Here is a 26519-nt window from a genome sequence, read left to right as displayed (position 1 = left end):
ACCGCCTGGGCGGGAAGCGCACAGCCGATCCCAGCGCGGGCACTGCGCGGGCACCCCTCGTGCCGGGAGGGGCCCTTGCTGCCCCCTCACGCCTGCAGGGCAGGGCCGGGCGAAACAGGTCCCTTCGCGGCCTTTCCTCCCCCGTTCAGACCACAGAGAGAGAGGATTTTAGGGGTATACAGAACTCCAGGACACTCAGACATCTCTCTCGTGCTTCTGGGCACAGAGTGTCTGGAGATTTCCAAGGCGGACTCTCAGCAGCTGTGCAAGCGAAAGCTCTTCAAACGGGAGAGAGGGAGAAGTGCAATATAACCCACAGGACAACAGCACTATCAAATAGGGAGGAAGCTGTGGCCTGGAAGAGATGTGCTCATCTCTCAAACTGTTATCTTTGTGCCAAGCACAAGAGCTCACTCTGGGATGCCTGTGGCCAGGGTAATCACACATCCAAAGCAGGTGCAGAGAGTAAAAGGGCCCTTGGCCCTACCCCTTCCTCTCCTCCCAACAGATGCCTGTGGCCAGGGTAATCACACATCCAAAGCAGGTGCAGAGAGTAACGGTGCCCTTGGCCCTACCCTTCCTCTCCTCCCAGCAGTCACTTTACTTTTTTTTTCCTTTTTGGTAGCTTATATCAGCAGCAGAATTCAGCCTCAGCCTTGGGATGGGGCAGGGAAATGTTAGTCCTTTCTTCTCTGCATCGGTGAGGAGCTGAAGCGCAGGCAGCTCCTGCAGAGGGTGGGTTTGCAATGGCAGCGTCTCACCATGCTGAGGTTTTGCCTTTTGCCAGCCTCAACAAAGCCTTTAGCTGTGCCTGCTGACACCATGGCATTGTGGTGGTGGCGTTTGGCGTCGCTGTCACAGCAAACCATCACCACAGCTTGGGTGCTCTGGGTTTGAGCCTATGCCTTGGTCTGGAGGAAGCTGAAGGTGCTGAGAGCTACATCAAAGCAGAACCACTGTCAGGAGCTTCATTTTGCTTCCAGAGGACTCTGTCTGCTGGTAACATGCTGAGGGGTAAGTGAAGAAAGGTTAAAAATCGTTGTCTGGGTGTGAGGAGTTGGGAGGTGTCGGTGGGGCAGGAGCAGGGCTGCTATGGTTGCAGTGTGAGCAGGAGTCAGAGCAGCACACAGATGTGGCAGAATAATGAGCAATTTAACAAGGAGCTACATCTGCTGGCAGCTGTTGGCTTCCTGAAGGGACAGAAATCCTCACCCCGGTGCTCCTATCATATGTTTGCTGCTTCCTCCATGTGCTTTGTTACCTCCAGCTAGGAGCAGAGGACTGCCTGCCAGTTCCTGCAGGAATTGCTTTACATGCTTGATTGTCTCTTTGTTTACCCAAAATGACTACCAGGGTGAGCTGGGGCCTTGATCAATGAGTTCATGGTAGGACTAATGGGGACAAAAATCCCATCTGCCAGATTTCCCACTGACTTGGGCAGCCTACTCCTTGTGTGCCTCAGAAACTAACTGGGAAAAGTTACAGGAGCTCAGAGAATCCATCCCAGGGAGGGTGCTCAAGGTAAAAAGACTAAAATGATGTTACTTGATCGTGTCATGCAAGGTGTCAATGAAGAGCAACACAACGCAGGGCTGGTGTAGGGAATGCATATCTGAACACCAGACTCCATTTCTTTTATGTCCATAAATGTCCTCATCCATGCAAGATGAATGTGAGAATAACATTTCTCTCCTGGAGGAGATAAAAATCCTGTGTTGGCCAGATGGTGCTCTTGCAGCCTTCCCTGGCTGTTAGTCCATGGGAAGCATTGCCTGAGCCCTGCTGGGCAGAGGCTTTCTGCTCCTGTACCTTCCACTGCGCTCAGGTAAAGAACAGCTCACCCCAGTTGTGTGGAGGATTTGTTTAAGATGAGTAATGTGCGCATCCTACTTTCTGCTCCTGTCCGCTCCAGAGACACGTAGTGACCTCACTGTATGGCTTAGCTTGGAAGGGACCTCAGAGCTCATCTACTCCAACCTCCCCACCATGAGCAGACAATTTTCAACTAGCCTCAGCTGCTCAAGGCCTCATCCAGCCTGCCCTTGAACATCCTCAGGGAGAAGGCATCCATTAGCCTCCCTGGGCAGCCTATTCCAGAGTCTCAACACCCTCATACTGAACAATTTCTTCCTAAGGCCCAGTCTAAACCTGCTCTCCCTCAGCTTCAAACTGTTTCCCCTTGTCCTTTTGCCAGACACCTTCATGGATAGTCCCTCTGCAGACTTCCTGTAGGATCCCTTCTGGTATGGGAAGGCAGCTATAAGGTCGTTTCCAGACTCTTCTCTGAACAACCCCAGCTCCCTCAGCCTATCCTCATAGCAGAGCTGCTCCATCCCTTGAATCATCTTTGTCGCCTTCCTCTGGACTCATTCCAACAGCTTTGTGTTCTCCTGCAGCATCATCCACTCTGTTGCCTTTTGCTGCAGGACCTCAGATGCTACCCAAGGTCCCAGGAGGCAAGAGATGAGGAGAAGCTCCCAGACACGCTTTCCCCCTCTCATTTCCAGCACATGGTGGAAGATCTGAAGCAGGTCTTGTTTCCTGCATGGTACCTCCTGAGGCATGACAATTAATCAGTCCCCAGCTACCATCTACCTGGGAATTAGCTGATTTCCTGAGGATTAGCTTAATTGCCTAATTATTCATTGTATCATCTCTCTTCCTGCTCCTCATTCACTGGATAATTGTTTTATTTGTAAGGTATCAGAGAATCACAGAATGGTTTGGGTTGCAGGGGACCTTTAAGCTCATCTAGTTCAAATCCCTCTGCCATGGGCAGGGACCTCTTTCACTAGACCAGGGTGTTCAAAGCTCAGCCCAACCTGACTTGGGATGATTCCAGGAAAAGGGCATTTACATCTTTAACCTTTTTTTTTATGTTGAGACTTATTCTGGATTAGGCTTTTTGTACTCTCCTTGCCTGACTTGGCTTCTGAGGCAACATTGCACTGCAAAAGAGAGTGTTTCCAAAGAAGCTGCTCCATGGGAATGCCTTGAGAGGAGGTTTAGGGTTAGGGCATAGATGTGATTTGCTCCATCAGTGGGTGTTTGACTAATTGAGTTTGTCCTCCACTCCAAAGAATCCACCTGCATTGGCACAAGCTGCTCCTGCCACTGAGAAGTGGTCATGTGTAAGCATCTTGGTCATTGTTCCCAGGGTGAAAATTGTCACTCTCCAAAAGAACCCCAAAGAAAGAAAGAAAGAAAGAAAATCACCCCCAGAGCAGCCTTTTGTGACCATAAAGGGATATGTTTGAAAGTGCAGGCATGCATTCTCCTTTCTCTATTCCAGCTGCCTTTGCTGAGGGGCTTAGAGGCGCTTTTAAAGAAGTAGCTTTTAAACAAGGTCAATGGAGCAGGTTGCCCACAGCCTCATCCAGTCTGGCCTTAAACACCTCCAGGCATGGGGCCTCAACCACCTCCCTGGGCAACCCATTCCAGCCTCTCACCACTCTCATGCTCAACAACTTTCTCCTCACATCCAGTCTGACTCTCCCCACCTCCAGCTTTGCTCCATTCCCCCCAGTCCTGGCACTGCCTAATGGCTTAAAAAGTCCCTTCCCAGCTCTTCTGTAGGCCCCCTTCAGATCCTGGAAGGCCACAAGAAGGTCACCTGGGAGCCTCCTCTTCTGCAGACTGAACAGCCCCAACTCTTTCAGTCTGTCCTCACAGGATAGGAGCTCCAGCCCTCTGATCAACCCAGTGGCCCTTCTCTGGAGATGCTCCTGCATGTCCACATCCTTCTTGTAATGGGGGCTCCAGAACTTGACGATTTTGAAGGTCTCTTCCAATCCAAACCATTCTTTTGTTCTAGCCAAGTTGCTGAGTCCTCAGCAGGACCCTCTGGGCTTGCTAGCTGGTGGAAGCTCCAGTCAGTCAGCTGCAGCCAGCTCTTACCAGCTGGTGTCTGCTCCAATTGGCTTTTACATCTTCCGTCTGCAGAGATATGCAGGGAGCTGGTCTAAATTTTGATTTGGGATTGAAATAGCCATGGCTGTGTCCAGAGCTAAAAGGGACTGCAAATATGCCCTTTTTGGTGAAATAGGAGTGCTTGCTCTGTCCTCTCTTTGGTACTAAAGACAGGAACCAATGCTGGGGGGACATTATAGCAAAGGTACCACTGTCACTAGGGCTGAGAGTGGCTGAGTCACCACAGACCATAATTCTCCATTGATTTTTGCCTTGTTTTTACAATCATTTGAGAATTTACACTAAGCAGAACAAGAAAATCTTTGGATCCCCCTGAGGGTTCTCTTATTTCTCTCATTCTCTCAAGGAAATAATAACAACAAATAAACCAAAAGCAAAGCAGAAAAAGTAAACCCCTGAGTAAACCATAAATAATGGGGTAGAGCTTTCTGAGAGTGCTTTGATGTTCAAAAGCATCCAGCTACTTGTTTTGGTGCTTCTCCTCACAATTTTCCTGTATTTCTTTTCCTAGCTTTCCATGGGCAGGGTTTCAGTACTAAGTATGGCTTGTCAACATAGAATCACACAGTAGTTTGGGTTCAAAAGGACCTTTAAGGGCAGGGAACAGTCCCTGAGCATTTCCAGCCCTACATGGAAGAGCAGGAATTGGGCTGAGTGTGGGTAGGTTTGTTTCTTTGCTGGGCACTTGGTTTTTGGAGATCTGCTTTGGGATTCAGTCCTCTGAGACAAGACTGGCTGATAAGAACATAGATATGTTTGATGGGTTCCTGGAATACTTGTTTGTGTGTTGGCTCACTGTGCATATCCCTGCCAGACTTGGGTGTCAGGCTGGAGTTTGTGCATGTCTGTGTTGGGCTTGGATGTCAGGATTGAGGCAGGCTGCAGCTTGTGCATGCTTGTGCTGGAGTTTGGTGTCAGGATTGGTTTAAACTGGAGATTGTGCAAGTCTGTGTTGGGCTTGAATGTCAGGATTGGTTTCAGCTGGAGTTTGTGCATGTCTGTGTTGGGCTTGGATATCAGGACTGATGTAGGACTGAGTTTGTGCATGCCTGTGCTGGAGTTGGGTGTCAGGATTGATGTAGGCTGGAGTTTGTGCATGTCTGTGTTGGGCTTGGATGTCAGGATTGATGCAGGCTGGAGCTGGTGCATGTCTGTGTTGGGCTTGGATGTCAGGATTGATGCATGCTGGAGCTTGTGCCCATCCAGTTACTGTCTCTGAGATTTCTTGTGGATTGGAGGTGGCTCTGAGGAGCTTCCACGGCACAGAGGAGGGACGTGTGCGTGTGCACGTGCACACAGGCGTGCTTGGGGATGGAGGTTTGCACATCTCTGAGCACAGCCCTTGCACGAGAAGCCAATTCCAAATGCCAGCAGTGTGTTCTGCTGCTCAGAGGTGCTTGTTGGCTCACACAACTGAAAAGATTCTGACATTCAAAAGAAATAATTTATGAACAGCAGATGTTTTATAAACTGTGATAAAACCTCCAACAACCAGAACTCCAGCTCACCCAGTAGGTGTGTGTGCCTGGACTTGGAACAAGGCATCAGACAGAGCAGCTGCTGAGCACACCAAGGGAGGTCAGCTCTGGAGCAGCTATGGGACACAGAGGATGCCTGACAAGACATTCCAAAGTGATGCAAAGAGTGCATCCGAGGGAAGGGAACTGCCTGATGTTCTACAAGAAATAGAGGGAAGAATGAGGTGAAGCGGGAAATGGGGAAGGAGGAAGCCAGAACAGTAAGATGCAGCAGAGCCAAGCCACATTATGACACACTCTGACTGTTGGTTCTGAGCTCTTTGCAGCTGGCAGCAGCAAGGTGTCCCTGTCCCCTGCCTGACCAAGCCTGGATGGGGTGAAAGAGGGACTGCTGCTGGGAGGAAGGACCATGATGAGGCTGATGCTGCAGTGGACCCCTTCTCAGAGTGCTTATTTGGTACAACTGTAAACAACTCACTTTGACACCAAACCAGGCCTTAATGTGAGCTCTCAGTCTCGTTTACTTTCTTATGCATCTGCTAAATACTGACACCAGTATTTTCAGAAAATGCCTTTCTTGTGCTAGCTGCTTGGGTTTGGACTGTACCCAGCCCTTCTCCTCCTTCTCTTGGCCCCTGTGGCTCCTGTCTAGGTGGTGGCACCAGCAAGGAGAAAGTGGACATCTGCCTCCTCCATGTGCTTCATTAGGACTGGGCAGCTGAGGCAGAGCATTGGAGTGCAGAGGTGCTGGCTGGAAGCCTCCATCTAGCTGTGGCTCCTGGGGACACATCTGCCATGTACACTGTGGACTGACTACAGCTTGTTCTATTTCTCCCTGCTCCCACCACTCTGTAGCTGTACACTGTCAGGAGCAGATCCTTCCTTACAGTTTTTCCTCCAGAAACACACAGAGCTTTTGTACTTCTTGAATTTTAGTCCCTTTCACTTATGCAAGACATCTCACCCAGTTCGGTGTCTGTGAGCATTCCTGGTATGATTACATTAGTCTCCCTGAGGCATCACAGGGATGTAACTCATCTGAAGGACCTGGTCAGTTCTCTCCCAGCTGGCTATTAATCATTATGTTGACCTCAGAAACTCTTTGGCAAAGATTCACAGCTCTTAACTAGCTTTTAGCAGCACCCAAAGTAGGCTTCAGAGGTAGCCAGCAATGTAGTTTCCTACTCACATCCATAAATCCACGATAATCTGTTCACCATCTGGATAAAGATCTGAAACAGATGAATGCCTGACATTGCCACCTGAAAAGTACTGAGCACTGCAAACAGGTAGTACAGAAATGTGGAGTGAAGGAAGTCTCAGGAAGGATCCAGCCAGCCCCTGAAGGAGGTTAGATCAGGTAGCCCTGGCTGGCAGGAACCTGTGCCCACCAATAAAGAGTGCTGTCAGATTTGGTAGATGCTAGCCTAGAAACTTTAGCTGGGATCTCCACCACTCTCTGGTAAGGATGGAGCTTTCATGGCTCCCATTGTTGTGATTGTCATGTTCATGCCCCCAGTGCTGCACTGCTCAAGTAGACAGTTCACAGCATCGTGTTCAGGTACCTGGCACAATGAAGGCCAGAACCAAAGCCCTCTGCAGACAGAAGTTGTTGGTTTAAGACTTTTGATAATTGTTCCTTCTCCTAGCTTCTACTTTTCTTCTAGTTTGTCCCTGTCTAGCAGCCAGTTTGATTTCTGGACCTACTGTGTTGGAATTATGATGATCCAGAGCCTGGGTTTATACAGCATTGCAAAACCAGCTGAAACTAGCGTGTGTATCCTGGAAGAAGGAGGCCACATTCTGGCTTAATAATAACTTGGTCTCCTTGGAGACCATCACATGTAGACAAGCTTCTGAAAAGGCTCATAAAGGACCTTAGAAATCTCCCTGATTTTCACTCCTCCTCCTCCTCTCTGCGCACCCCAGGTCCAACATGGTTGAGTTCTTCAGGCAACACAGCCGTGCATTTGCAAGTGGTTCATTTTTGCCTAGGAAGACAAAGAATTCTGACAAACCTGGTCTGAATTCCCTGTCCCATCCCCTGGGTTAGGGCTGAGGGCTCGTGTTCACATTCAGCATTGCTCATTTGTTCTCTTCTCCATGAATGAATTGCTTCTAGAGGGTCTCCTTGGAGAGGTGCTGGGTGTTAGCTTATTCAGGCAGATTTAGTGCTGTCACTTGCAGCATCCTGGAGGTTCAGGCTCACACCACTCGTGTGCTGTGTCCTTAGGGATATGGATTTCCCCAGTACTGAGTATGATGGAGGCTTAATTTGAGGATGTCTGTCATAGTTATGCCTGAATAAGCACAGAAAATGACCCTGGCCACACATAGTGCCTACATGCAGGCTGTGCTTTGCAGGGCTGCTGCAAGAGCTGGACCAAGCACCTCAAACGAGACTTTCTCCAGCAGGTCTCCCTCTTGGCGAGACCTGTGTTACAGCCACAAGTTTTCAGTCTGGAAAAGAGGAGGCTGAGAGAGGATCTCATAAATGATCATAAATATTTAAGGGGTGGGTGTTGGGAGCACAGGGCCCAGTGAAAGGACAGGGAGTAATGGGCACAAATTTGAACATAGGAAGTTCCATCTAGGCATGAGGAAGAACCTTTAATTTAAGCACTGGAACAAGCTGCCTAGAGAGGTGGTGGAATCTTCATCTCTGGAGACATTCAGAACCCACCTGGATGTGCCTTGGCAGAGAACCTGGACTCCACAGTCTACAGAGGTCCCTGCAGAGTGCAGCAAAAAGCTAGCCTCCCCTGGGCTTTTCCATCGAGAAGAGACTACTTAGTGGATGCTGGTTACCTGGCAGAGCAAAGGTCCATCCAGCCCAGCATCCTCACCCTCAAAAGCAGCCAAAGGAGCGGGTTGAATTGAGGGCAAACAGCAGCTGCAGTTCCCCCGCCCGCAGCCGCTCTCCCCTCCTGCAGCTCAGGCACTTTCTGGAGGGGCTGTGTTTAATGACGTTGATGGACCTTTTTTTTTTTTTCCCCATGAATTCGCCTAATTGCTTTTTGTATTTCTGGATCTTCATTTGCTGCTCGCAGCCGAGGAGAGGTTAATGAATTCGAGCCCTTAAAAGCGCCCGAAGGGGTTTAAAAGGAGCAATTCTCTAAACCCGGCCCCGCGTTCTCATACAGTCATTAAGAGCTGCAGGATCGTTTGGAGCGTGGTTGGTGCGGGTGTGGGGGCCCAACCCTATCCCCATCCCCATCCTGCCTAGTTTCCCAACCTAGAGAAACTAGGATGGTTTCTCTGGATCTGCCTGAAAGTGGCGTTCCCATAAAAACTGTTTTGTTCTCTGCTCGGAGGGGGTTTGCTTCTGTCAGGGATGGGAGGGAGGGTTTGGGGTTGTTTGCATTTCAAATGCGCAGCCTGAGAAACAACAGCAGCTGATTCTGGAGGAGTTTGGTGCGGAAGTGAAGGGGAGAAGAGCTGGGAAGGGGTGAAGCTGGGGAGAAGTGGAAGCGAGCAGCTCAAGTGCCAGCAGGCTGCAGAAGAGTTGGCCAACGGAGGGAGGTGTCAGCACTGCAGAGCATGATACATGGTCATGGTGAAGGGGGACATTGAAGTCCCCTCTTGCCTCCCCCCGCCCCATACTTGTCTATATATCTGTAGAGGACCCCTGTAATATCACCTCTAAAGACATTCTATGGAGAGGGTCAAAGTCAGGACAGGTGAGGTTACACTCAGCATAGTTGAGTTTTGGGGCTGTGAGCTCACATTGCTAGCTCATGTCCAGCTTTTCAGCCCCTGGAGTCCCAAAGTCCTCCTACTCACGGCTGCTCTCGGTTATCACCAAGCCTGGAGTTGTCCTTAAGTTGCCCAGAGTAATGTTTTCACTCAGCTTCCCCCTGTGTTTTCTTCCTTCTGCTCCTAACCTTTGGAGGGGAGGAGTTGGCTGTGTCAGGCTGCTTTAGGGTTTAGGAGATGATTTGGAGGGCTCAGAAAGACGTCCCACTGTCTGCTGGCAGATCTGTAAAGCCAGAGGCTGTCTCTGATCAATTCTGCAGCACAGCTGCTGGTGGGGATATGGAGGGATAGCTACAACAGGGGGAGAAAATCTGAAGATGCACAGAATGTGAAAATGAAGATGAAACAAGGTGAAGGAAGGAGAGAACTGGAAGCAGCTGGTGCAGGATTGTATAAGGTGATAAGATGCTAATGCTGCAGCAGCAGGTGCCCCTCGTGACCCCACACATCTAATGAGCTGCTGCTAACTGGGAGGGCTGATTTCTTGAAGTACATATTCCAATGACATGTGGGACACCACACTGGCAGCCTTTTACTGAACCTGCTCATCTCCCACATGCTGGGGGTACATTTCCCTGGCCAGCTGCACTCCAAGGTGAGCATGAGAGGTTGAGGCTGTAGGGGGATGTCCCCCTTCCAGGCACTGCTGGGAGCACTGATCTTGCTTGCTCTGGAAGGGTCAGGCAGGCTGCCTGGAGATATCTCGAGTGCAAAGCAGGGGCTAGACACAGACTTTTGGCAGGCACTTGGGCTGCTTCACCTTTGTGAGCCAGTCTTTCCTGGTCAGAGGCATGGTTATACCTCCAGTGTCTCAGATGCATGTTTTCTTGAGCAAGAACTACAGCTGCTTTTGTCAGCTTAAAGCTGATGCTGAAATCCACTTTACCCTTTTCCCATATTGGCATGATGATCAATTACCAAATCTAGCTGTGGTGGCTGGGCACCTATGAGAGCCTGGGGAGCTGCTCTTGCCTCAGAGGACATCTGAGCTAGAGAGAAAGGCAATGAAGGTTTGATGGGTGAGGCTGGGCTGTGTGTGTTTGTGATCAAACCCAGAGGGGAGGAGTGTGAAGCAAGGCCAATGCCACCCAATAACACAGATTTAGACCTTCAGGTGAGCTGGTAGTGATTCTAACTCAGATGCTGAGTTGCTTTCTGGTGAAGCCTGATGTGTCTTTTATGGGTGCACCAAGGTGCTGAGCAGTGGCTTGTAACCACGGAGTCTTGAGACTGGCTGCAGCAGCTGTGCCTAATGGCAGGGCAAATCCCTTCCTGCTGAGGCAGTAGGTTGCCAGATTCTTTCTGCTCCCAAAACAGCCCAGAGCTCTCCAGGAGGATGAAGAACTGGGATTAGTGGCCAGGTGATGGAACCATAGAAAAGGTTAGAAGTCTCAGCTGCACAGCTATAACAGCAGGAGCACTGAGCACTTTGCTGCAGCACAAGTGCAGGGTTAGCTCAGAGTTTATGGCTTCTGCAGGCCTTGTGGCAGCTGAGACGCTCCTTTCATGGTCTGTCACCAGCTGCAACACCAACTGTGGAAGTAAGGGGTGAGAGGAGCTGGAAGGCCAGTAATGGGCTAGCCAGACAGATCTCCTCTGCTTCAGCTCAGCAGATGCTTACAAGTACAACTGCCTCTAGTTCTTTGAATGCAAAGTATTTGCCTTTAACCTGCTGTTTGAGTAGCTTCTCAAACCTTTGTGGCCAAGTAGTGATTCTACCTCCCTGAGCAAGGACAGGTGGTAACCCTCCTGTTCTTGCTTCTCCCAGAGTGCAATTTTTTTGTGTGGAAATAATACAGGTCTTTGCTGTCAGAACGTGGTTGGTGAGCTGAGTTGTTCACAGGTGGTAGATGTGCTGTGGGTTGGCTGGCAAAAGCTGGGCAGGCACTGTAAAAAGTTCCTCCTTCACCTAAAATCCAGACAAATGCTTCTAAGGAGCTTCATCTCTAAGAATGTGAACAGAACTTGAGTTGTGCTTGGTTCTACCTTGGAAAAGGTGTTCCATCATGAAGAGATCAAGAAGTGTCCAGAGTGTGGCTGGAGGTCATTCTGCCCCTGTACTTGGCACTAGTCATGCCACACTGTGTCCAGTTCTGGGGCCCTTCATTTAAGAAAGATGTTGAGGTGCTTGAATGTTTCCAGAGAAGGGCAGCAAGGCTGGGGAAGGGCCTGGACCAGAGCCGTGTGGGGAGAGGCTGAGGGAGCTGGGGGTGTGCAGCCTGCAGAAGAGGAGTCTCAGGGTAGAACTCATTGCTCTCTGTAACTGCCTGCAGGGAGGCCGTAGCCAGGTGGGGTTGGTCTCTTCTCCCAGGCACCCAGTGACAGAACAAGGGGACACAGCCTCAAGCTGTGCTAGGGCAGGTTCAGGCTGGACATTAGGAAAAAATTCTTCATGGAAAGTGACTGGCACTGGAATGGGCTGCCCAGGGAGGTGGTGGAGTCACTGTCCCTGGAGGTGTTCAAGAAGAGGCTGGATGAGGCACTTAGTGCCATGGCTTAGTTAATTAGAAGATTTAGGTGACAGGTTGGACTTGATGATCATTGAGGTCTTTTCCAACCTGGTTAATTCTGTGGTTCTGTGTTAGGGAGTGGCAGGGGCCAAGGGCTGTGTTCTGCTGTGACTCCCTGCTAGCTGTGAAAGCCCTGTGCCACTGAAAGACTGCAAGAGAGAAGTGCTGCTTGGTCATGGTTCCCATGAGCGAGCACCAAGGTGACAACAGACTTCTGCCCTTGGTGCAGGCAGGGCTGGAGGGGAATATTTCTGCCCAAGCCGAGCTTGAAGGGAAGCTAGAGCCACTATCTAACTCAAACCTGAGCACTTCCAAACTGCAGGTGGTCACCTCAAGCCTACCTGTGGGATATGAGACAAAGTCCTATTGATTAAGTTCTGGCTGTGAGCTAGAGGAATGGCTGTGCTCTGAGTCCCCAGTGTCCTCGCTGCTGTGTTGGTGATGCCCTCCTCTGTCCACCACAGCCCTTTCCTTTTGTATCCATAGCTTTGCAAAGTGCTGGAGCAGCCTTAAAATAGATGGGTAAAAGAGAGAGAGAGCAGGAGCAGTTTAAATCATTTCTGCATCGTTTGCTCTATTTTTAGCTGCAATTTGATAAATGAATGTAGGTCAGAAAATGGGGGAGTTGGCACTTTTGTACAGAATTCAAGAGAATTTTGGAAAACTGGAGCATCTCAGGAAGGGACTAAGTAGCAACCGAGCACAAAGCTTGTTCCTGCCTGAAGAGCAGGCTGCTTGCATGGTGGGAAGGGAGAAGTTGTTTTATTTCCTTCCAAAATGTTCATTGCTTTGGAACACTTATTTAAATCTCACCTAAAGCACAGGCTTCTGCCTTGCTTAGGGAGTTGGTGGAGTGAAGCCAAGGGCACTTTCAGGTGCCTGTGCTCATTTCTGAGGAGGGGAGGAGGGCTAACACAAAACTGCTCTGCACCCATGGAGAGCAGCTCTGCTCAGCCACCATCAAGCATCCCAGAGTGGACCCAGCTAACACATGGATCAGAATGGCAATGCTGGGAAGGGAGCTGGGGCTGGGTTGTGGAGTCTTGAGAGAGATGTCATAGCTGTGCTGCAATAGAACACTGGGTTACCTGTCAGAACAGATTTTAGGATGACAAAGCACTGGGGGCTGTCTTCATTGAGGGCTCCAGAGACCTGAATTGCTTGATGGGAGAGCTGGAGGCTTGGGGCACTTCATTGAAACATGACAGGCTTCAGGGTTGTTGATTCTGGGGACTAGGTGAGAGCTGAGACTTTAGGGAGGGTGTGTGTTTTTTTGGGTTTTGTTTTGTGATTTGTTTGGGTTTTTTTTAATACCAATTCATAGAATCATAGAATGGTTTAGGTTGGAGGCGACCTCAAAGCTCATTGTGACAGTTTGGGTGTTGTCCACCCACCCCACTCTTATGAAATCACCCAGACTAGACTCAGCTGATCTGGAAATTAAGAAATGAAGCTTTACATTTACAGCTTAGCACAATACACAAGAAAGTATTTACAGTATAGACATAAATAGACAAGTTAAAAGTGATACAGAAACACAACAGCCCTCCAGAAACCAGAGTCTCCAGCAGGGGCTCCCAACCACTCTTCCACCTTCTTTCCACCTCTCTACCTTATCCCAGAGTTTGCCTTATATGCAAGGTGAGTTTGGAGGATCGGCCAAGTGGGTTACAAAGCAGAAGGATTAGTTACACAGAAAGCAGGTCAGGAAGAGAAGTACAGGCACAAGCTGTGACATACAGCCACTGCAACTCTGTTATCTAAGTTTATGTTCTTGTTCTAATGAGTCTCAGCAAGCCTATGAGTGCAGTAGCCATCACCATTGTTTCCTTTTCACAGCCTATCATCTAATTCTTCTCACCAAAATATCCCAGCTAGGCTCAAACTAGCACACTCATCCAGTTCCAACCCCCTGCTAAAGGCAGGGACACCTGCCACTAGAACAGGTCACTCAAGGCCTTGTCCAACCTGGCCTTAAATGCCTCTGCAGTGCCTCACCAGCCTCGCTGTAAAGAACCTTTTCCTAACATCTAGTTTCAATCTCCCCTCTGCCACTTCAAACCCATTACTCCTCATCCTATCATTACAAGACCTTGTAAATAGTCCCTTCCCATCCCTCCTGTAGCCCCTTTAGATACTGGAAAGCCACTCTAAGGTCTTCTCAGAGCCTTCTCCAGGCTGCAGAGTCCCAAATCTCATAGCCTGTCCCCATAGCAGAGCTGCTCCAGCCCTCTGAGCATCTTGGTGGCCTCTTCTGGACTTGCTCCAACAGTTCCACATCCTTATTGTGCTGGGGACTCCAGAATTGGCTGGATGTTAGGACTAAGTTCTTCACAGAAACATCAATTGGCATTAGAATGGGCTGCCCAGGGAGAAGGTGGAGTCATTGTCCCTGGAGGCGGTTGAAAGGAGGCTGGATGAGGCACTTAGTGCCATGGTTTACTTAATTAGAAGGTGATAGATTGGACTTGATGATCTCGAAGGTCTTTTCCAACCTGGTGAGTTCTGTGAATACTCTTTTATTCTTCATGGCTGAGGATGGTATGGTGATTGCATCAAGTTCTGGTGCTGGCTTATATCTATGTTTATCTGAAAGTTCAACTCTGGCTGCGGTCAGTTTCACTCTCACATATTGTAGCAGTTTGAGGCTTGGTGATGCCTTTAAGAACCACAAAGTTGAGGACCTCCAGAGTGTCCAGCAGGTGGACCAGAAATGGTATTCCATACCTGTAACTCCTGCATCCCTATAAAAGTGGCTGACAAGTTAGTTCATTCTCCCTCCCTCTGTCCTCCTGGTGTCAGCCTTGGCAGTGTAGCAGCTTAATTGGAGCCTGCAGCTGCCAAGCTGAATTTTAACTGTGTCATAATGGTTTTGGTATGGGAGTAGAGAGGCATGGTGGAGGGGGGAGCATTTGAAGGCCTGGGTATGTTAGCCTGAACTAAAGGGAGATTTTGTGTGAGGTTTGGGAGTAAGTGAAGCATGGCAGAGAGGGAGTATAGATTTTTGTGTATTTAATATGCTTTGGCATTGTTAGAGGCAATTCTGTAGTTGCAGTGATAGACAAGAGGGAATGGCCTCAAGCTGGGACTGGGTAAGTTTAGACTGGATATTAGGAAACATTTTCTCCCAGCAAGAGTGGTCAGGCATTGGAATGGGATACCCAAGGAGGTGATGGAATCCCCATCCCTGGATGTGTTTAAAAGTCCCTTGGATGTTGTGCTTGGGGCTATAGTTTAGGGCGAGCAGGGACTTTGGGTGGACTTGGTGATCCCAAGGGTCTTTTCCAACCTGCATGTTTCTGTGATTCTGTGTGAAGAGCCTTTCCACTGAAACTTCCCAATCCTATCCAGTCTTGTGTGTGAAATGCTTTCCTTTTAACCCAGAATCACAGAACTTTAGAGGTCACAAAGGACTTCCAGAGATCATTAAGTCCAACCCCCTTGCCAGGGCAGGATCCCTTGGGGTAGTTTGCACAGGAAGGCATCTAGGAGGGTCTTGAAAGTCTCCAGAGAAGGAGACCCTTTTGTAAGAGGTGAAAAAGCATCTGTCTCACTTTAAGGACCTGGAGGTACTGGTAGAGAGTAGCTGAATGTGAGCCAGAAGTGTCCCAGGTGGCCAAGAGAGCCAATGGCATCCTGGCCTGTATCAGGAACAGTGTGGCCAGCAGGAAAAGGGAGGTTATTCTTCCCCAGTACTCAACACTGCTCAGGCCACACTTTGAGTGCTGTGTCCAGTTCTGGGCTCCTCAATTCAAGAGATATGTTGAGGTACTGGTAGGTGCCCAGAGAAGGGCAACAAAGCTGGGGAGGGTTCTGGAGCCCTATGAGGAGAGGCTGAGGGAGCTGGGGGTGTGCAGCCTGCAGAAGAGGAGGCTCAGGGCAGACCTCATTGCTGTCTTCAACTACCTGAAGGGACATCGTAGCCAGGTGGGGTTGGGCTCCTCTCCCAGGCAGCCAGCAACAGAACAAGGGGACAGAGTCTCAAGTTGTGCCAGGGGAGGTCTAGGCTGGATGTTAGGAGGAAGTTGTTGGCAGAGAGAGTGATTGGCATTGGAATGGGCTGCCCAGGGAGGTGGTGGAGTGGCCGTGCCTGGAGGTGTTCAAGCAAGACCTGATCGAGGCACTTAGTGCCATGGTCTGGTTGACTGGCTGGGGCTGGGTGCTAGGTTGGACTGGATGATCTTGTAGTTCTCTTCCAACCTGACTGATTCTGTGATGCTATGAACTGTATAGAATTTGTCCATGATAAGCCTGGGAGCTGTCCTGGTTTCCATGTTGGGCTGCTAAAGCTCTCTGAACATAGGTGCTGGGTATCCCAGGAGGCTGAGCTCCAGAAGTGGGGCTGGGAGAGGGAGCACTGTCAGCATTTGAGGAGCAGAAACCCTTCTGTCACAGGGAGCTACAGAAATCTCTCCTTGAGCCTTTTCTTCCAGGCAGACAAAGAATTAGATTGTACCAGCAGGAGCTTAATTTGGTGAGTTAAAAAAGGAAACATGAACATTGACCTCCTGCAAGCAGCCAGCTCACTCTTCCAGCCTGGGACAGTATCTGAAGCTGCTCACCCCAAGACACCAATTGCTCCTGCAAACTATCTCAGATTTACTCACTAAAGTTACTGCAGGGACAGGTACAAACTGAGCAGGACACTTAGTCCTCTGAGACAGGGCTGAGTGATCATAGGATCCTAGAATTGTCAGTGCTGGAAGGGACCTCAAAGATCATTTAGTTCCAACCCTCTGCCACAGACAAGGACACTTCACCCTAGATCAGGCTGCTTAGAGGCCCATCAAGCTTGGCCTTAAAGACCTCCAAATGCTTCTAGATGGATCTCATCTAGTCCAACCTAGTTGTGCCAAACTGTAACTGTGATGGGATGTTTTATCTCTCGTGACAGAGATAGCTTTTAAAGGACAGGCTGATTTGTGTACTCCTGACTCATCTGTAGAAACCAAGAGGCATATGGGTGTGTGCTGGAGCATGTTCAGAGAAAGGCCATGAGGATGATCAGAGGGCTGGAGCACCTCTTCTGTGAGGAGATACTGAAAGAGTTGGGGCTGTTCAGTCTGGAGAGGAGAAGGCTCCAAGGTGACCTTATTGTGACCTTTCAGTATCTTAAGGGGGCCTACAAGAAAGCTGGGGAGGGACTTTTTAGGATGTCAGGGAGTGACAGGAATGAGGGCAGTGGAACAAAGCTGGAAATGGGTAGGTTCAGACTGGATGTTAGGAAGAAGTTCTTCACCGTGAGGGTGGTTAGGCCCTGGAAGTGGTTGCCCAGGGAGGTGGTGGAAGTCCCATCCCTGGAGGTGTTTAAGACCAGGCTGGATGTGGCTCTAGACAGCCTGATGTAGTGCGAGGTGTCCCTGTCCATGGCAGAGGGGCTGGAACTAGATGATCCTTGTGGTCCCTTACAACCTTGACCGATTCTATGACCAGGGGTTGAAGTTGCTCCTGGAGAAGCTATCCCCCTGAGTTGTGGAGTCACCAAGCCCTTGGGTATAGAGACAAGATGGGGGAATTACTCAATCTGAGGAGCTATGCAATGGTCAAGGATGAGCAGCTGAGTTCCCAGTATGCAGAAGTGCTATGTGACACCTTATAGCTGGGAGACAAGTTTGGATGTAACCTACAGCTAAAAAACCCAAACTCCCCAGAATGGCACTGGTCTTGGTATCTTCCCCCACCCCAACATCCCTTGGAGTTGGCTGTTTGCAACAGGGTTAAATGAGAGGCGCTAAGTGATATTCCCAGGCAGAGAGATGCTGAAGTCTGCTCTTGGACATTGCTTAGCAGGAGCATTACTGGGAGAAGGGCTGAAATTCCTGACAGAGCTAAGATGTTATAATCTTCCCTTATGCAGAGCATAAAAAGAATCTTCAGAGTGCAGCAGGCCTGTGAGATGACCACTGAAGATGTGGGGAAAAAACTCAGCTGGCACAGGTGCCAGATCTACTTTATTCTACTTTCATATATTTCTACTCCACGGGTAGTGTTTGAAGAGTAGGTTTGTGTTGGGCAAAGGATAAAATAGGTAGAGGTGGATGGGAAGGTGAAGTGCTTTGAAATGGGATGTAAACTTGACCTAGTTCCAGCTGTAGCTTCAGCTTGATTTAGAGTGGTTTTCAGCAGGTTTTCTTGATCTGGGTGCCTTTGAAGGAGAAGGAAAAGCAGTAGTAATGGAACAAGGAGAGCAATGAGAGCAGTGTATTTTGATAGAGGGCACCTCAGGATGAATGTCCTCAGTACACCTGAAGGTGTTCCTCTGTCAGCCACAGGCAGACTGTTTCTGTGGCTTGGATGGATCCCTTTGCTTCATCACCTGAATCCCAAGGGGATGAGTCTGGAGCACTCCCAGTGCTGCAGTGTCCAGCTCTGAGCCCTATGTCTGACCACTCTCTTCCCATCTCCTATTTTACCTTACCCTGAAGAGAAAAGCCTGCCAAGATAAGTTTCCTGTAGTCCTCAATTACCTTCAGGACACTTGCTGGTTCCTCTGCTAGCTTCCAGGTATATGTAAATGTAATTAATATGTTCTAAATTTATCTTCAGCACACAGGGGAGCAAAAAGACACAACCTTCCCTGCCTTTCTCCCAGCCTCCATTTGTCCTAACGATGGTGTGGAATAATAGCATTGCAAAAGAGAGTCTTTAATGCCCACACCTGCTATTAAGAAGGTTTGCTCACAGCTCTCTGCATGGCAGCATAATCCCTGTGTCTGCTGCTGTTGGATTTAACACAGTGAGCATGGATGGTTGGCACCCGTGGGCAGCCTTCCTGAATTGCTCAGGCTTCAGCAAGTGTCACTGCTGCATCATTAAAGAAGTTTGTGTCACCTTGGCCCCCTCCTTGCTGGGCTTTCTCAGGTGGTAGATGGTGAGGGACCATCAAGGCACTCAGTGACACAGTCAGCCACGTTCCAGCTGGGGAAGCACATTGCACAAAGGACAGGATAATCATAATTTAAACAAAAGGAGTTGTCTTGGGGGACTGATGCAATCCTTTTCCAGCCTGACTGACTGTCAGTTCGTTGTGGCTTAACCCCAGCTGAGAGCTCAGTACCACACCACCACCTGCTCATTCCTCTGGTGGGATGGAGGAGAGCAATGGAAGGGTAAAAGAGAGAGAAGTTGTGGGTTGAGCTAAAGAGCTTAACAAGCAGAGCAAAAGCTGTGCATGAGGAAAGCAAAACAAGGAATGAGTTCCCCACTTGCCATGGGCAGGCAGGTGTTCATCCATCTCCAGGAGAGCAGGGCTCCATCACATGTAATGGTGACTTAGGTAGACAAACTCCATCACTCTCAAGGTCCAAGCAGGTTGGAAGAGATCTCCAAGCTCATCCAGTCCAGCCTATCACTCATCCCTATCCAATCAACCAGACCATGGCACTAAGTGCCTCAGCCAGGCTTTGCTTCAACATCTTCAGGGATGGTGACTCCACCACCTCCCTGGGCAGCCCATTCCAATGCCAATCACTCTCTCTGGCAACAACTTCCTCCTAACATCCAGCCTAGACCTCCCCTGGCACAACTTGGGACTATGTCCCCTTGTTCTGTTGCTGATTGCCTGGCAGGAGAGCCCAACCCTACCTGTTTTCAGCCTTGCTTCAGAAAGCTGTAGACAGCAATGAGGTCTGCCCTGAGCCTCCTCTTCTGCAGGCTGCACACCCCCAGCTCCTTCAGCCTCTCCTCACAGGGCTGTGCTCCAGGCCCCTCCCCAGCTTTGTCACCCTTCTCTGGACACCTTCCAGTATCAATGTTTTTGTCTGCATTTGAGAATCCAGTCCCTAATGTATTTTGTGAGTGTTTTCTGTAGGTACACTCCAAAAGAATATCAATCCCATCTTTTGCTTGTAAGGTTGTCAGGCCTTAGTGGCCGTCAGATGGTCTGCAAAAAGCTCAGTTATGCTGCTGATCATCATTGCATGTGCTTGGCTTGTAGCAGAGAAACAAAAATGGCTTAGCTCCTTTTTGTTTGTTTATTTATTTAACACTCAGCCCAAGGAGCATTAACAGAAAATCAATGTGTGTGCTGTAAATTCTGTGTGCTTAGCACACACAAGGTTTGAAGAGTGCAAGAGGATAGCAAAGCAGGCAGGGTAAAGTGGCAGTAACTGAGGGATTGCCTCGGGGTTTGGTGCAGAGGTAATTGTGCGTGTGTGGCTCCGAGGGGAGGCACTCGGCAAGCTGATATCCTCCGTCCTTTTAGGCACGGAAATCACTGCTCTCCTTGTGCCTGGGAAGCTGCAGCAAGTTTGTTATCAAGCCTCAGAGGTGCCTATACGCGAGGAGCAGCTGAGAAGGTTGCGAAGGTGGCTTGTGGGATGCTAACCTTGTGTTGTGCTGGATGCAGACACTTCCTTCTGTGCCTTGTGTGCTGGCTCACTCCCCTCATCACCAGTGAGTCTCTTCTCTGTGGCAGGGCTTCTTTTAAGAGGAGCTCTATGAGACAGCAATGTGCATTTGTGGCCAGGAGGGCCAATGCCATTCTGAGGTGTATTAGAAGGGCTGTGGCTAGTAGGTTGAGAGAGGTTCTCCTGCCCCTCTACTCTGCCCTGGTGAAGTCATATTTAGAGTACTGTGGCCAGTTCTGGGCCCCACAGTTCAAGAGGGACTTGAGAGAGCCCAGCACAGAGCCACAAAGATGATGAAGGAAATGGAACATCTCTCTTGCAAGGAGAGACTGAGAGAGCTGGGGCTGTGCTGCTTGGAGAGGAGACTGAGAGGTGGCCTCACCAATGGTTATTAATATGTGCAAGTGAGTGCCAGGAGGCAGGAGCCAGGCTCTGCTGGGTGATGCCCAGTGACAGGACAAGGGGCAATGGTGGAAGCTGAGGCATAGGAAGTTTCATTTTAACATGAGGAGGGATTTTTTTTCCCTGTGAGTGTGACAGAACACTGGAACAGCCTGCCCAGGGGGGTTGTGGAATCACCCTCTCTGGAGATATTCAAGATCTGCCTGGGTGTGTTGATGTGTGATTTACTCTAGCTGACCCTGCTCTGACAGGGGAGTTGGTCTGGATGAGTTTTTGAGGTCACTTCCAGCCCCTGACATTCTGTGATTGTGTGAGTCTTTAGAAGGGCTTGTAGTGATAGGATGAGGAGCAAGGGTTTGAAACTAGGGGAGGATAGATTTAGGTTGGACATCAAAAGGAAGCTCTTCACAATGAGAGTGGGTAAAATACTGGAGCAGGTTGCACAGGGATGTGGTTGAGGCCCCATCTATGGAGACATTCAAGATCAGACTTGATGTGACCCTAGGCAGATTGATCTAGTTGGACATGTCCCTGCTCACCGTATGACAAGATGACCTTTGAGGGTCTCTTCCAATCTGATGCAAACTGTGAAGTAGTGCAACACTTGGCACAACTTTTCTGATGAATGCTTGGTCAGAAGTGGTTCTCTAGTTGCTGTCTTCCCAACTTAACTCAATTAGGTGACATGGGACTGAATGTTTCCTGTGTGTAATACTATGTTAAAAATAATCTCTGGAGAGGAGCAGGCTCAGAGGGGATCTTAGAAATGCATTTACATAACTAAAAGGTGGAGATCATTGAGATGGAGTTGGGATCTTTTCAGTGGCACCCAGTGATAGGACCAAGGGCAATGGGAACAACCTAGAATGCAGAAGGATTCACTTGAACTTAAGGAGAAACTTCTTTGCTGGAGCCCTGGAACAGGCTGCTCGGAGAGGTTGTGAAGTCTACTCAGGAGAGATTCCAAACCTGTTTGAACATTGATTTAGGTGTACTTGAACTAGTGAGAGGCTGGACTTGATCTCCAGAGATTACTTCCAGACCTCACCACTCTGTGATTCTGTGTCTGCAGCCTTCCAGGGAGTGTCTGCCTGTCGCTGCAAAGCTCAGCAGAAGTCTGCCCTGGAGTGGAAACCAGATGGGTCCTTGTGCCAGGCTGTCCACAGAGAGAGGGAGCACCTCTGGTCTTGTACTCTGAGTAATCGATTGGACAAAGTGGAAGAAGTGGAGATGTGGAGGAATTTTGCCTGTGGTCATAGGATCAGAGATGTGGGGACAAAAGCAAAGTTTCATCAGTTGCAACCCTGTCTTCTTAATGGGGACACTGGGCAGAGAAGGATCCTTCAAGTCAGGGGCTGTCCTAAGATGGACAGCAAAGCTTCCTCCAGACATGCTATCCTGAACTGCTGCCTAATATGACAAGTTGTAGGGGTATGTGCCCATTGAAGAGACTCCAACTTTGACCTTGTAACATCTGTCTTAGTGACAAGATAGTATTCTCCAGAGCAGGAAAGCTTTGTGTCAGTCAGGTCACCAGCCTAGCCTAAGGAGGCACAGGCATGGGTACTATCTAATGGAACTTTGAATGTGAAGATGGAGTTTTCCCCTGAAGGTCACATTTAGTCCCCAAGAGTTAGTGTACAAAGTCTCATATTCCATGATGGGTGGGAAATAGAGTTATGGCAGCTTGCGGAGCCAGGAAGCCCATCAAGGAAAGACATAGTCTCTAATTTTCATGACTTAAGCAGGTTAGCAGACCCTCTGGGCAATGGTCTCATTAGCTCAGGGTACACAAGCATCTCTCAGAAGACTCCTGCTGGTCATCCCTGAGGTGGTTAATTGGGTGAGATCTTGACCAATCCCACCTCCTTAGGAGGAAGGGTGTTGATTGATGGCAGCATGAAGGTGAGATTCCTCCATGCTGCTCTTTAGCCTGGGACTGGCTCTGAGAGCTGCTGGAACCCATTAAAATATCCTATATTGAGAATTCAGAAGTAACTGATGGCAGTGGTGGATGCTGGAAAGCCTTCTAAAAGGCACAAATGGCAAGTCAGGGCTTGAGCCAGGGTCCTAGGAGACTCCATGAGGGTGGAAGGGCCTCTTTCTGAACAGCTGAGCAACACACTCTTGTCAACTCTGTACTCTCAAATCCAGTTCTCATCTTTATTCCTCTGCAGGCACCAGGTTGTGCTTAAATGCTGTAGGGCTACTTTGCACCCAAGCAGCAGGAGTGCTGGATGAAGCCTGGCTGAAAATTGCACCCCAAGGAGCCACTTCTGGAAAAAAAACCCAGAGGATGCTCTGAAATTTTCAGGCAGAAGAGCAAGTACTATGCAGAGAGAGCTGCTCCTGGCAAGGCTGAGCTTTTCACTTAAGATTGATGACTCTGCCTCAGTTTGTGTTATTAAACATAAAAAATACAAGGATGCAAGGGAATAAACTCTGGTATAAAACCCCAAAGATTTATGCTTGAGCTTTTCCACCCAGCTTCTGTATTTGTTTTACTGCTTACTTAAGGGGCTCAATTATGTCTTGGAAGAGGTGGGAGGCAGACGGTGGGGAAGAAACCTGTCACCTAAGTGACAAGGCACAGTGCTTCAGTGAGGTGTAATGACTGCTGGCTGCTGGTGGAAGGGAAGAGGGCCTGGTCTGGAGGGCAGTAACTGGGCAATGCTGTTTCAGCAACGGCCCTCTGAGTGCCAGTGTGGCAGATGAAAGTCTAAGTGAGATTAGAATGCTTTTGCTGTTTGGATGCTTTGCTGTTCCAAAAAGGCCTCAACCCCCTGCCTGCCTCCCCCCTGCCAAACCTCAAAGTACAAACATTAGCCGTTCCTAGTGGAAAAGAAGGAAGAATAAGGATCTCTTGGGGAGTTTGGGGTTTTTCAAGTAGAAAAGTTGAACTTTAATGCAATTCAGTAAGCAGTAGGCTCAGAGTTATGGGTTTCTCCTGGCTTCAGTGTGTTCATGGCTGCCTTAAAATTGTTCTCAGTTCTCTCAGCACTCTGCAGGGGATTTTTCCATCACAGAATAATCCTACACGGGGCAGAACTGCCCCTGCAGTGCCCCAGTCTTCAGGGTGTCTGTATGTGGTGCCAGCAGGAAGCAGGGATTGCTTGAACAATATCGACTGCTTGTGTGGTGAGTGAGCTCAGGATGAAGCAGAGAAGAGATGAGGCTTGGGGAGGCATTTCTTGCTGCAGTGCTCCTGACTGCTCTGCTCTCACCCCAAATCATAAAGCACAGAACCGTTTGCCTTGGAAGGGACCTTAAAGATCATCTAATTCCAGCTCCCCTGCCCTTGGCAGTAACACCTCACACTGGACCAGGATGCTCAAGGCTCCATCCAACCTGACCTTGAACACTTCCAGGAATGGGGCATCCACAGTCTCTCAGGACAACCTTTACAAATAAGTGTTTTGGCAGAAGAATGGCATTTTCTAGAAGTGGAATCAGTGTCCTGCTCTCTCTGCTTGCCCTGGTGCACAGCAGGGATCCCAGATTCCTGATGCTGGTAGGTGCTTTGCTTTGGGGAAGGAACCTGGATGTGTTCCCTGACATGGGATGAGGGGCAAGGGTTTTCAATCAGAGAAGAGTAGATTTAGATTGTATGTTTTTTTCGGATGAGAGTGATGGAAAATTGGAGCAGGTTTCCCAGGGAGGGAGTTGAGACCCCATTCATTGAGATGTTCAAGGTCAGGCTCAACAAGGCTCTAAGCAACCTGATCTAGTTAGGGATGTTCCGGCTCATTTCAGGGAGGTTGGACTTGATGACCTTTAGAGGTCTGTGTTGGTTTGGGTGTTACCCCCCCCCCCCCCCCCACACACACACTTAAGAAGATCACTCAGACTAGACTCAGCTGATCTGGAAATTGAAGATGAAGCTTTACATTTACTGCTTAGCACAATATGCACACAGATATTTACAATCTCTACAGCTATAGACAGAAACAGACACAGAAACACAGCAACCCTCCCAGAAACCTGAGTCCCCAGGAGGGGCTCCCAACCACCCTTCCACCTTCTTCTCACTCTTCTACCTTACCCCAGACTTTGCCTTACATGCAAGGTGACTTTGGAGGATCAGCCAGAGGGGTTAGGAAGCAGAGGGATTAGTTAGGCACAAGTTAGAGAGAGAGAAGTGCATGCAGCCCAGAGCCCAAGAGCACATCTCTTATCTATATTTGTGTTCTTGTTCTTATACATCTCAGCAAGCCTATGAGTGCAGTAGCCATCACCATTGCTTCATTTTCACAGCCTAGCATCTAACTCTTCTCACCAAAATATCCCAGCTGGCTTCACACTAGCACAGGGTCTCTTCCACCTTGTTCTATTATTCTATGGCCATTGAGCATTTCATCACCCAAGAACTGAACAGTTCCCTGTTTTCACTTTTCCCTTCCTCTGCCCCAAGTGGCCCTGGTGATTATGCTGGTTTGGGTGTTACCTGCCCCTCTACACTTTAGAAATCACCCAGACTAGACTCAGTCAGCTCTGGAAATTGAATGGAGCTTATTATTTACAGCTTAGCAGAATATACAAGCAGATATTTACAGTATATACAGTTATAGACAGAAATAGACAAGTTGAAAGGTAATACAGAAACACAACTCCCCTCCCAGAAACCTGAGTCCCCAGGAGGAGCTCCCAACCACCCCTGCACCTTCCCCCTACCCCTCTCAACCTTACTCTAGTCCCAAGGAAGAATGGAGGTTTGGCCAGGGGGTTAGGAAGCAAAGTGGGTTAGGAAAGGGAAAAAAAAATGTCAGAGAGAGGCTAAAGAGAAATGCAGCTCAGCCAGTTCCCCAGCAGAAGTTCTTATCTATGTTTTGATTCTTATTTTTATACATCTCAGCAAGCCTATGAGTGAGGTAGGCATCAGCCTTGTTTTCCTTCCACAGCCTATAATCTAGTTGTTCTCACCAAAACATTCTAGCTTGGCTCAAACTAGCACAGTGATCCTCTGGCAAAGCCATACTTGGAGTCTCCAAATAGAAAATGGGGGTGGGGTTCATCCTCCTCCTCAGGGCACAACCAGTTTCCAAGAATTTCAGTTGTGAAACCTCTTTGGTAGCAGAGCTTTGGGAGGCTGCAAACAGAAATAAGGCAAATAAAATATTCAGCCTGACTTACAAGATTTGGAAAAAACCAAAGACGTGGTCAAGCTAAGAAACTTAATTCTCAACAGCAGGTTTTTGTCCCATGTCCCTCAGATTTCCACCTCTCTGATGCAGCAGTAATTTTCCTGGGGTTATAAAGGCAGTTGTTCTTACTCTGTACAAATACACTTCTGTCTCTCAGACTTTCACTTTTTAAACTATATTTAATGGGGAAAAAAAAACCCAAACCACTGAGTAATTTATTGCAGCTCTTTCTGTCCTGTCACCAGGGAGATACTGAGAGAAGAACAAGCCTGGCATTGCAAGAAGGTGGGAGATGGAAAAGAGGTGGAGGCAGGACAAGAAGCCCTGTTGTGTGTGTGTGCACTGACACACGTGTGCAAATCCAGGTCTGTATTTATTTATGACCAACCAGCTTAGGGGGAGTTGATTCCCTGCTAATGATAGAAACTTTTTCTTCCTTTGCCTGAATAGCAAGAAGAAGGGGAAAAAAAAAATCCCCATTATTGCTTCATACTGTGTTGTACAAGATGCCAGTACACAGGTTAATGAAAGAAATGCATGAATTTGGATAGATGTATAAAGGTCCCTTGGGTGTTCAGTCATAAATCTTTGTAGCTGGAAGGCAGAGCAGCCGTAAATAGGCTTGATAGAACCAACTGTTTTACATACAAATGAATGCTTGCCTTTTATTTAGTTGACAATATTATTCTTTCAAATTCAAGGAGAATATTAAATGAACTCTGTTCCTCTCTCTCCATTAGGAGTGATCCCTGATCTCTGGATTGGCTGCGGCGCTGGCTTTGGGCTCCATGCAGGGCTGCACAAAGCGAGGGGGTGTGAGCTCCTCTGCTCGTTATTGCATGTAATGGGGAAAGTGGCACTGAAATGAGCTCGGCTCTGTGCAGAAAAGTGCCTTCCTCTGAAAGCTCTGCTGGGAGGTAGGGCATAAAGGAAATAAATTGGCTTCTGGTGGCC

The 26519-nt window shown here is 48.8% G+C and overlaps 1 long non-coding RNA gene across 2 annotated transcripts; it reads left to right on the top strand.

Moving 5' to 3' along the window:
• The first annotated feature begins 646 nt into the window (after window positions 1-646).
• On the top strand, window positions 647-26509 carry LOC135188281 (uncharacterized). 2 transcript variants are annotated; one of them, XR_010307642.1, is made up of 3 exons: window positions 647-1014; window positions 25811-25930; window positions 26306-26509. It is a non-coding gene; the product is annotated as an uncharacterized LOC135188281 (long non-coding RNA). The 2 variants fall into 2 exon arrangements; XR_010307643.1 differs by having other exon boundaries at window positions 25790-25930.
• The last annotated feature ends 10 nt before the right edge of the window (window positions 26510-26519 follow it).

The sequence above is a fragment of the Pogoniulus pusillus genome, chromosome 29 (genome assembly GCF_015220805.1).
Source record: "Pogoniulus pusillus isolate bPogPus1 chromosome 29, bPogPus1.pri, whole genome shotgun sequence".
NCBI classification, from domain to species: Eukaryota; Metazoa; Chordata; class Aves; order Piciformes; family Lybiidae; genus Pogoniulus; species Pogoniulus pusillus.
Note: the sequence above shows the minus strand (reverse complement) of the source record. Positions and strands in the feature narration are given on the sequence as shown.